Source organism: Equus caballus, chromosome 14 (genome assembly GCF_041296265.1).
Source record: "Equus caballus isolate H_3958 breed thoroughbred chromosome 14, TB-T2T, whole genome shotgun sequence".
Taxonomy (NCBI): domain Eukaryota; kingdom Metazoa; phylum Chordata; class Mammalia; order Perissodactyla; family Equidae; genus Equus; species Equus caballus.
In genome coordinates, this window is record NC_091697.1 from 103,041,182 (window position 1) to 103,051,670 (window position 10,489).

General features: G+C 45.8%; 1 long non-coding RNA gene across 1 annotated transcript; it reads left to right on the top strand.

Moving 5' to 3' along the window:
• Positions 1 to 4,674: 4,674 nt before the first annotated feature.
• Positions 4,675 to 9,730, top strand: LOC138917582 (uncharacterized). The gene is made up of 2 exons (XR_011425765.1): positions 4,675 to 4,801; positions 9,585 to 9,730. It is a non-coding gene; the product is annotated as an uncharacterized lncRNA (long non-coding RNA).
• Positions 9,731 to 10,489: the final 759 nt, after the last annotated feature.

Consider the following 10,489-nt stretch of genomic DNA (forward strand, 5'->3'; position numbering starts at 1 on the left):
TAAAGTGCCCAGCATGGTGCCTGGAGCTTACTAACCATTAAATTATTGACATTAGGGGCCAGCCCTGTGGCCGAGTGGTTAAGTCTGCATACTCCGCTGCGGTGGCCTGGGGTTTCGCCAGTTCGGATCCTGGTTGGGGACATGGCACCGCTCATCAGGACATCCTGGGGCGGCGTCCCATATAGCACAACTAGAAGGACCTACAGCTAAAACATGCAACTATGTACTGGGGCGTTTTGGGGAGGAGGAGGAGAAGAAGAAAAAGAACAAGATTGTCAACAGATGTTAGCTCAAGGCCAATCTTTAGGGGGAAAAAAGTCATCTTTCAAAGGCGATATAATTTTTTAAAAAATGGTTGACATTATTATTATATAAAAAGATCCAAGTAATGGGTAGCCTCGATTATGGCCTGGGAGAGGAGCACAGTGAGATAGTGCATGAGAAAAATGCGCCTGTTTCCGCAGAAATCACGTGATGGACCACACAGGTGACACGGCTCCAGTTTATCGGCTTTTCCATGTTCCCCCTCGGCTGGTTTCCTCAGTTCTTTATTGAATATAATTTCAACAGCGTCAAACAATGATATTCCTTACCACGTCTGCAGGGAGACGATTCCATCCACTAACAGTTCTCACCATCAGGGAATTTTTATGGATAATTATTTAGCAATTTTTCCTGAATTTCTTCCCACTGGAATGCTATGAATCTTGCAAATGAACAAATGGGGGAGGGCCCGTGATTGCACGTGACCGTGAGGTGTCGGCTGGGTTCCAGTGACTTTAGTGGGAGGTGTGTCATTTATTTGCTTTACTGCCGAGTGACATCTGTCGAGCCTCCCAGGGCCCCGGCCTCGGTTTCTTCATGTGGAAAGGTGGGAGAGTACAGGAAGACGTTGTGATGAAATCAGGGCAGCGACGGTTCCCAGGGTGGCCCTCTACCTCTGCCTGGACTCAGCATCGTTCAGCACAACACTGCATCCCATCCCGGGAGCATCGCTTGGCTTCTGGACCGCGGGCATCCTAGGCAGAGAAATGCCCTTGGTAAGTTCTTCCTCTTCCCACCATCTTTAAACCCTGCACAATACTTGAGATTTCCCCAGTCGCTTACATAAATAACCCGATTTCTTTTCCCCTTGGCTTCAAGGGTTTGTACCACACAAAAAGGGAGCCTCAGGGGACCCTAGCCAAATTTACCAATGTAGAGTGGAGTTTCCTGAAGCACTGAAGAAACAGGAATCCTAAAATGCCTTTTACAGAAATTTAATGACTCTCGGGAAATCTAGCTTAACTATTTTGCCCCAGGAAAATTAACATTGCATTAACCTACCTATCCTCTTATACCCTGTTTTGAAAATGTAGTAGACAGTTCATTTTAAAATGTAACAAACATCCTGTTCGTATTTACTTTTTATGCCACAAACAATGCACTTGGTATTGAGTTGAACAGGGCGCCAAGAGAAAATACAATTAATGAATAGTCACAAGGTTGCTAATCTGATCAATGCTGGGTGATAGGACATTTAATCTGATTGTCTGTGACCACAATTGCACAGAGCTTGTGGCAGCAAAGAGGACCACACTGGCTGGCGGGAGCATTTGTAGACTGTTAATTACTGGGGGGGTGGGGGCTGTGGTGTAAACAGATGTGGGGAGGAGAGGAGGTGTCCAGTGAGAGGAAAGGAGGTGGCAGGAGGGATGGCACTCAGACAGGCTATCCCACAGAAGGTGTGGCACCTTTTAAGCCAGTACCCTGTTATACAGCCCCATATTCAAGAAGAAAATGAAACCAAACAATCTTCGTAAACCCTACATCTCATTCCGATGGGCATGCGGACCACAGCAAAGGAAGCCATAGCTAGTGGCAGAGATTCCCGGGGTTAAGGAAGAGCAGGAATGTGGCAGCGGAGGGAGGGCACCTTCTCCCTGGCAAAGGCACTGCTCTGGCAGAGAGCGTGGTCCACCTGTTGGCAATATTGGTGGTGATCATCGACACACATTTCCACCTGAAAACACAGAGACCCTGCTGCTTGCCAGGGATTAAAACATGTCAAATGCTTAACACTGCCCAGACCGACCCTGCAATGTTAGGGGGTGGGGTTGTGTTAATGGCAGAAGGAGAAGGTTAGGGAGCCATCCTCAGCATCTTCCACCGTGCCCCTGAGGCCATTGGGAGGGCTGCGGACAAACCTGAAGGCAAGCTGGCCAGGCTGGGACTGACTCCCACACTCCCAACCTGCCCTTCGCCCTCTCAGACCTGGAGGACCCTCCTGTCCTTGCAGGGGTCAGTGGGGACGAACCATCATGCAGACCCCAGCAAGTAGCTCAGTGTTCTCTCAAAAACGTATTTCCACTCACAGCTGCATCATGAGCAGAGCCAGGATTCCCAACGCCTCCCCCTCCTGCCGGTCCAACGCCACTTCTCTCTTCCTTGCAACCCGCACCAAACACCCTGTCGAGACAGGAATGTTCTGGCCCAGACACACAGCCGTCAGGGCCGCAAGGTCCCTGACCTCAGGAGCTCACATCTTGGTGAGGGAATAAGACATAAAAACGGGTACTTATCCAGGAACAGCCCATGGGTGGTGGGCTGTGTATGCTGACGTTTTTGAAGTCGTCGGCACCAAGGCTTCCAGGGCCTCTGTCATGCCACCTGACATGCGGGGCTCACTGCCCTTGTACCTCAGCACGCACTACGCTTGAACCCTTCCTAGCGCCTTGGCCACGTGTGGATCAATGTTGAGCTAAGCGCCCAAACCATCACGACAATATCTGACAGATGGATGGGAGTCTCGGACCGCCAGGCAGCCTGCGGGGTCAGTGGGAAGGCCCAGGAGGCGTGTGCTCAGTGCCTGTTCGGGTCGGGCCTCCTCCACCGTCTCCCCGAGACACTCGCATGCAGGCTGCTGAGGCCTCACCCCCATCTGAACCGGTGCCACACCGAGGAGAGCGAGCTGGGAGCGCCCCCAGGAAGGCCCAGGACGAGGACTCCGCGCGGCAGAGGGAGCGGTCCTGCCAGCCCCAGCGGCTGCTGGTGGGTTCCTGGCCCGCCAGGACGCCCAGCTCCCGGCTGACGTGTGCAGATGGGAGAAGAGCAGACCGAGCACCGGCCGTCCAACAACGCCAGCGATGCAGGGGGTCGCCGGAGGAGGAAACCGCGCAGCCTAAAGGCTCTTTTCCACCGCCCAGTTTTGTTCTGAAGTTGCCCATCCGCAGGTCTCCTCTTTTTTTGCTTTCCCTTTAAAACCATTACAATGAAGCATTTATTAAAATATTGACGCTAAGGGAAGTGCTTCTATGAGCTATTGAAGCCCAAAAGCCTCAAAGAAGGAAGATGGGACTCCGACGCTTTAATTGATTTTCTTCTAGAATAAAATTAAAAGCCAGACAGGGAGCGGCAAACAGCCCTCCCCTGGACGCACGCCTTGGGGCTCGGCAAATGAGGGCGGCGTCTGCGTTTGGTTTGGGGTGAGGAGGAGTGTTGTTAGGAGAAAATGGAAAACAACCAGGCGGAGGCCCAGGGCTGGGGCCCCGACGGGAGGCGGCGCTGCGTCCCGGGGCCGGGCGGCCGGGGGCCTGGGGGCCGGCCTGGGCTCCCTCTGCGAGGTGGGGTCCCTCTCTGCCGCCTGGCCTCGGCTCCAGGCCCGTGGGGAATGTAAACAACCGAGTCGGCTCCCTGCGATAACTGTGAAATGAGAAGCCATTTCTTCCTTGTTAACTAGAAAAAGCCCAGCCCCGTGAAGCCCTGTTCCCCGAGCCCGCGCTGTGCTAATGGAATTTTTAACTCGACCTAACCGCACCTGAAGGTAATCAGCGCGGGGCCAGTTGTGCATTCGAAGTCCCTGTCAGGCTGACAGGAGGGCAGAATTAGATGCTTTGATAACATTTCTCTCCAGGGCACGGTGTCAGCAGGGGTGGGGCCGGCGCCGGAGGGCGGGACTTGGGCCTGTTCTCCAGCTCTGGGTACCTGGAGAGGGTCCCCACTCCCATCCTCATCTGGGCGCCCTGACCTCAGGGATTTGGGTTCTGGTTTTCAGAACGTTACTTACACATTTCTCCCCCGGGAGACGGAGGGTGTTGAGGTCCAGGGTGTTAAAATAAGGCTCTGCCCCCTGTAAAACCTTCTTCAGACAAGGGTGTATTTCTAGCAGGAAGCGATTTGTACATTCCAGTTTTCAGTATTCACCCCAAGTCTCAAGTCACTGAATGTTTCTAAACCAGCGCCCCGTCCAGGAAAATGCCAGCCAGGTCTTTTGAAGTTGCTTTCTCCTCTTAGCCTGGGACAGGATCTTCAGCCAGGGAACTTTCCAGAAGCGAGAATTTCAAGTTGAAGGCTGAAGGCCGAGGCAGTTTGAAGACAGTGCTCTCTAGTCATTTGTGTAGCCTTTTTTCTCCTTTCTCCTCTGTTTCTAATTCCATTTTAGAAGCTCGAAAATACAATTTTTTCTCTTCACCAATTTTGTGTTTTTCTATTTGGCAAACATTGATTCTTTTCTGTGTCCCAAATGAAGGTGAAATTAACTTGTCTGTCTGTTTCTTAAACGAAAATAAACAACTTCAATATGTATAGTCCCAGACTCTGCCAAACGCTTTCTGCGGTGTGCCGGTGTCACCGAGGTGTGCCAGTGTCACCAAGGAATGTCACTGCGGCGTCACAATGAGCACTTTACAATGGCTACAGAGCCAAATGTTGAGAGAATAACAAACGCTGTTTTGTGCCCCCTGAAAATTACAGCTGAAGAAATGGAATGTTTCAGTCATATAGCAGGAAATTACAAACGGGACTCCGGGAGTCTGTGATCCAGGTGACTTTCTTTCTCAAGTAACTAATTTTAAGATCAAAATCGAGGGCTAAAAATGAGTGCAAGTTAATTTAGTTTTACTTTTTAAAGGCTCTCCTGTCTGAAGTTTTATATTATGAGTCCGTTTGAGGTGGATTTTCTTGAACCCCAATTCCCAACTTAAAAAATAATTGATGTTAATAAGTGAAAAGATAAGCTACAGATGAGGGGAAATATTTGCCTAACACATCTGATAAAGGACTTGTATGTAGAATTTATAAAGAACTTTGACAATTCAATAATAAGATCAAAAATCAATTAAAATGGTAAAAAAAAAAATTTGAGAAGATGTTTCACCGAAAAGGATAAAGAAATAGCCAATCAGTGCATGAAAACGTGTTCAACACCACTGAGTATCAGGGAAATGCAAATTAAAACTAAAATGAGCTCTCACTACATGCCCACTATGTTATTGTTAGTGCAGTTGAGTGGATTCTGACTCCTTGCAACCGTGTGTAGAGCAGAATGGAACCCTTCCAGGTCTTTTTTGCACCATCCTGTCACCTTCCAGCACTGCATCAGACAATGCTTCTCCACTGCTATTCATAGAGTTTTCACGGCCAGTTTTTTTGGATGTGGGTGGGCAGCTCCTTCTTCCTAGTTTGTCTTTGTCTAGAAGCTCCGCTGAAACCTGTCCACCATGGGTGACCCTGCTGGTATTTGAAATCCTGGTGGCATAGCTCTCAGCATCACAGCAACATGCAGCCACCGCAGTCTGACCACTGATGGATGCGTGGCGTGGTTCCCTGACTGGGAAACAAACCCCGGCTGAGACGGTGAGAACACCAAGTCTTAACTACTAGACCACACCCACTAGGATTGCTAAAATTATAAAGAAAGTCCATATCAAGTGTCGATGAAGATGTAGAAAAGCTAGAACTTTCTCATACCCTGCTAGTAAAAATGCAAAATCATACAGCTACTTTGGAAAACAGCTCAGCAGTTTCTTAAAATGCTAAACACATACTTATCGCACAATCCATCGATTCCACTCATAGGTATTTACTCAAGAGAAATGAAAACAGATCCACATAAAGATCTACAAGCAAATGTTTATAGCACCTTTATTCATAATTGCCCCAAAGAGAAAACAACCCAAATGCCATTAACTAGAGGATAGATACAGAAATTGTGGTATATCCATTCAATGGAATGCCATCGAGTAATGAAAAAAAAATGAGATAACAACACAGAGCAACATGGATGAATCTCAAAAACATCATGTTAAGTGAAAGAAACCAGACACAAAAGACCACGTACTACATGATTTCATTTATATAATGTTCTAGAAAAGGCAAAACTATAGAGACAGAAAACAGATCCCTACAAAGAGGCACAGGGAATTTTTTGGGCCAAAGGATATGTTCTCTGTTTTGTTTGTGTGGTAGTTACACAACTGTGTACTCTTGTCAAACTCATCAAACTGTACACTTTAAATGGGTGAATATTATTGTGTGTAAATTATACCGCAATAAACCTGACTTAAAAAAAATTGTCAAGACTAGGCATGGTAGGGGGAATAATGGCCCCCAAAGCTATCCATGTTCCAATCCCTGGGACCCGTGACTGTTGCCTTGTATGGTCAAAGAGACTTTGCAGGTGTGATTCAGTTAAGGATCTTGAGCTGAGGAGATTATCCTGGTGGGCTCTGCATGCAATCACAAGTGTCCTTATAAGAGGGGAGCAGAGATTTGACACAGGAGAGAAGAAGTTCACGCGACACAGAGGCAGAGGGCAGCACAGTCAGAGAAGCCTTTGAAGATGGGGGAAGGGGCCCCGAGCCAAGGAAGAGGAGGAAGCAGCTCTAGCGGCTGGACAACACGAGGGACAGATGCTCCCTTCTAGTGTGACCCTGCCGACACATCAACGCTGGCCCAGTGAAGCTGATTTTGGACTTCTGGCCTCCAGAATGATAAGAGAATGAATTTGTCTTGTTTTAAGCCATTAATTTGTAGTAATTTGTTACAGCAGCCACAGGAAACTAATACACTGGGGAACAACTAAAAACTAGAACACAAATTGTAAGAGAGAGTCTTGTGCTCATTTAATGGGAGGCCCAATGGCTTAGATCAGCATCCTTAGACATCAGCGTGGGTAAGAATCATCTGAGATACTTCTTCTAAATGTGATGATTCCCACCCCCCCATTCCACCTCATCCTTACCCCTGCCCTCTGCCAACCTGATTCAGTTGGGAAGTCAGAGCCTGGGCAACTGCCTGTGGGTCTAATGCTGATGTCCTGGGTGCCCCAAACTTCAAGAAACCCTGGTCTAGACAGAACATTTTCTATGTTCATAATCATAATTCAGTACGATTACTACTTTTTCTTAGGTAGATCACCTTGCTCCGTGCCTGGCATCTGGCAGGTTCTTAGCAAGTGGATTTATTCTGCTATTTGACAACTCCAGAAACTCAAACCTCTCCAATGGCCTCTGTGTTTGCTGAGTGAATTCTCCATTCTGTGATCCTTGCTATAATCCTATCCTTAATCAAACTTTACTAAAAGCCCTCAGTATGGGAGTCTATCTTGGCCAAGCATGTCAGTCATTTTACTTTATAAATCCCATGGCTTCCTTTACTGTTTTTGAATTTTAGAAACACCAACAGCAGACAGGCTTTCAGAATCATGAAGGGGGAAGTCAGAGGAGACAATTTCAAAACGTAAACATACACACACAGAGAAATGGTGTCTCTCTGTTTTTTGTTTCCACATTCTATTCTATCCGTGAAGTCCAGAGCCCATCTAGATAAAAGGCTAGCATCTGGCAACCCTCATTGACAGGCATGCACTTCCCTCTTTGGCATCTCTCTGGCCACCAGATGCCACACTGGACTTTCAGGCTGCTGTAAGGAACGATGTGAAATCCATAGAGTCTGAGAACCTCTCCACTTGCTTCTGCTGAATGATAGCTAAGAGAAGCTCACAAATGTCTAGGCACTAGTGCGAGAGTCATTTAACTTGGTTAGTGAAACTGACAGTTTGTATAGTTTGAAACTCATCCAGTGAAAACCCAAGCCGTATGAGATAACAATTGAAAAGAAAAAAGTGAGAGAGAGGAGAGAAAGAGGTAATTTTAAGGCCAGAATAACCAAACAATTCCATTTGTATAGGCTAATTTATGTTTCCATGAGAATCTGCCAGCCCACTCCAGCAGTTTTAGCAATGCATTGTTCTACTCATGTTTATCAAATATTTAAACATCCCATTTTTATTGAGCTGTAATGTCTGCTGAATATGTAAGCAAAAGAAGAAGGATGAATTTTCTTTTCACATCAAGAATACAATGACAACTCTTTGCTCATCATCTGTTCCCATCTGTACAATAAAGTCACTTTTGGATTCTCATATTTGCTAGAAAAAATAAATAAATCATTCTCTGTCTTCCATAAATACGTATTATCTAAGTCCAGATCAATTGATTGATCTATCACATTAATTGATCAGCATAGCATCTGTCTGTCCATTTATTCATCTGAGAGAGAAGCAGATGACATATAATTAGCTCCATAATGGAATAACACTTTTCCTTCAATTAGCACAGCCATGAATGTAATGGGAAGGGTCTATTTCTTGAAGCCAAGTAAATATTTATTATTTCATTGTACCAGCTCTAACAAATCAGTTTAGGGACCAAACATGTCCTGTTTAAAATGAGTATCATTGGTCAGAAACATCCAATTTGAGTGTGGCGCCTGTGATATAGTCTGTAAACCTCCATTGCAAAAGACTGCAGCTCCAGTAAACCCAACCAATGCCCAAACCACCTCGCTCATTATGATGGACAGTAATCAGTGAGCTAATAAAACGATTGGACCAAAATCATATTTTGCATTCACAGCAGCATTGGAATAACGAATAAGCCGTAGAGAAGATACATATTCATTTTCCCTCTACGACACACACAGACCTCACTTTCTTGTCGTCTAGCTGTATGAGAGTCAACACAATGTTTGATGCATTGAAATACAGTGGCAAATCATGTTTGACGAAGTCGATGGTTTCTGCCATTAGTGCTTTCCATTCACTGGGGATAAGCAGATGGCTTGTGAGGGTCTCTCTCTAAGAAGGCAGAATCAGAATTCCAAGTCCACAGGTCAGGAATTTATTTTCATGGTGTCAAAAGCGTATTTTACAGATGTCATGTGTATGCTGGTATCTGCTGGCTGACCGGCTAGGTGTGCTGCTTGTCACAGAGAGAACCGAGGTTTTATGACATGGAGTTTGGGTCAAGAATGAAAAGTTTTGAAGATTTACATTTTTCTCCAGCATTGACCTTTTGGCTTTATTCCTTAATTAAGCAAAGACATGGCAGCAAAAGGGAGTGTTATGAGCCTGCTGTATCCCCAGGGCGTTATGAGACACCAGACACAGTTAAGCTATCTCAAGACAACCATGTTCTCTGGAGTTACTTTATTGCTATTATAAAAAATCTTTATTATGGGAAAAAATATGTATTTTTATGCCAGAAGAAGATGAAGATGACAGTTAGGCTGTTGAATGGTAGTTTCAGTTGAGCTTCATGCCCACAGAGATTGTAAAACACCCAAGACTAGGGGAGGCCTCCTGACAGAATCTTAAGAAACCTAAAGGGGTATATTAATCTTTGTGAAATTCATAGTCGGAACAGGTTACCATTAACGGGCACTTTCCAGTTATCAAGATATTTTATGAAACTGAAAAAAGTCCTATTACACTTGCTAACAGGGCCAACTTTGGGGGTGTGGCTAATGAAATAATCTCTTTCCAGATGGTCTCGACTGTAAGAACCTTGAGATCCTGAATGCCCAAAGATGCCTGCTGCTTTGTTCCGCGCTGCCTGGTCTGGCACTTCTGTAGAAGCTTCTGTGTGTTTGCTTTCTTGTACTAAGCAAAAGAAAATCTGAGACTTGTCAATTTGATTTTTATTGTTTTTAAAGCAAATATACTGCCCTCTCCCCTGTGAAAAAATCACCTTCGATTAAACGACTCACACCTCCTTCCATCAATGTTTACCAAAATAAGACTCCCTTTTGAGTAAGTATTATTCCTTAAACCTTTCATCACGAGGGTCCTTTGCTACCAGGAAAAGTTCATACGCTTGCTTATCGATTACCTTTGTGTTTATTATTTATATTTCATTCCCATCGACTGCCAGGGGAATGTAGGGTGGCTCTTCTATTTATTTTCTCTTGAATTTTACTGACGAATCTTCTAGGGGCTGACCTCCTGGACTTTGCCTGTCTCTTACGTATCTGTAGCCAAGGAACAAATAATGGAATTAGTTCCTGTCTACCCATGGGAGGGAGAGAGGGGTTGGGATCCCTCACCCACACTTTCCGCTCTGAACAGGAGAAATGGGTCACTGCTATCAATCCAGCTGGAAGAAGCAGGGAATCATTAGCATCTTCTGGATGACAAAAAGGCTTGTGGTCTCACCTGGTATATTCCGGGTCACAGGAAGCCAAGGTCCCATGTTCAAAAGGAGAGATTTACAGAACATTCTCCAGAAGGCAGGCCTCTTGATCCTTCGTTTGTCAAGCACCAACTTTAGAGCCAGCCCTGCAACTGATGAGTTATAGAGCCTCACCTGCAGCTGTCCAGGCTAACTGTGTTGCCTCCTTCATGAGAAATAAATTCCATCAAAAAGCAAAAACCAGAACAAAAAACCCACAG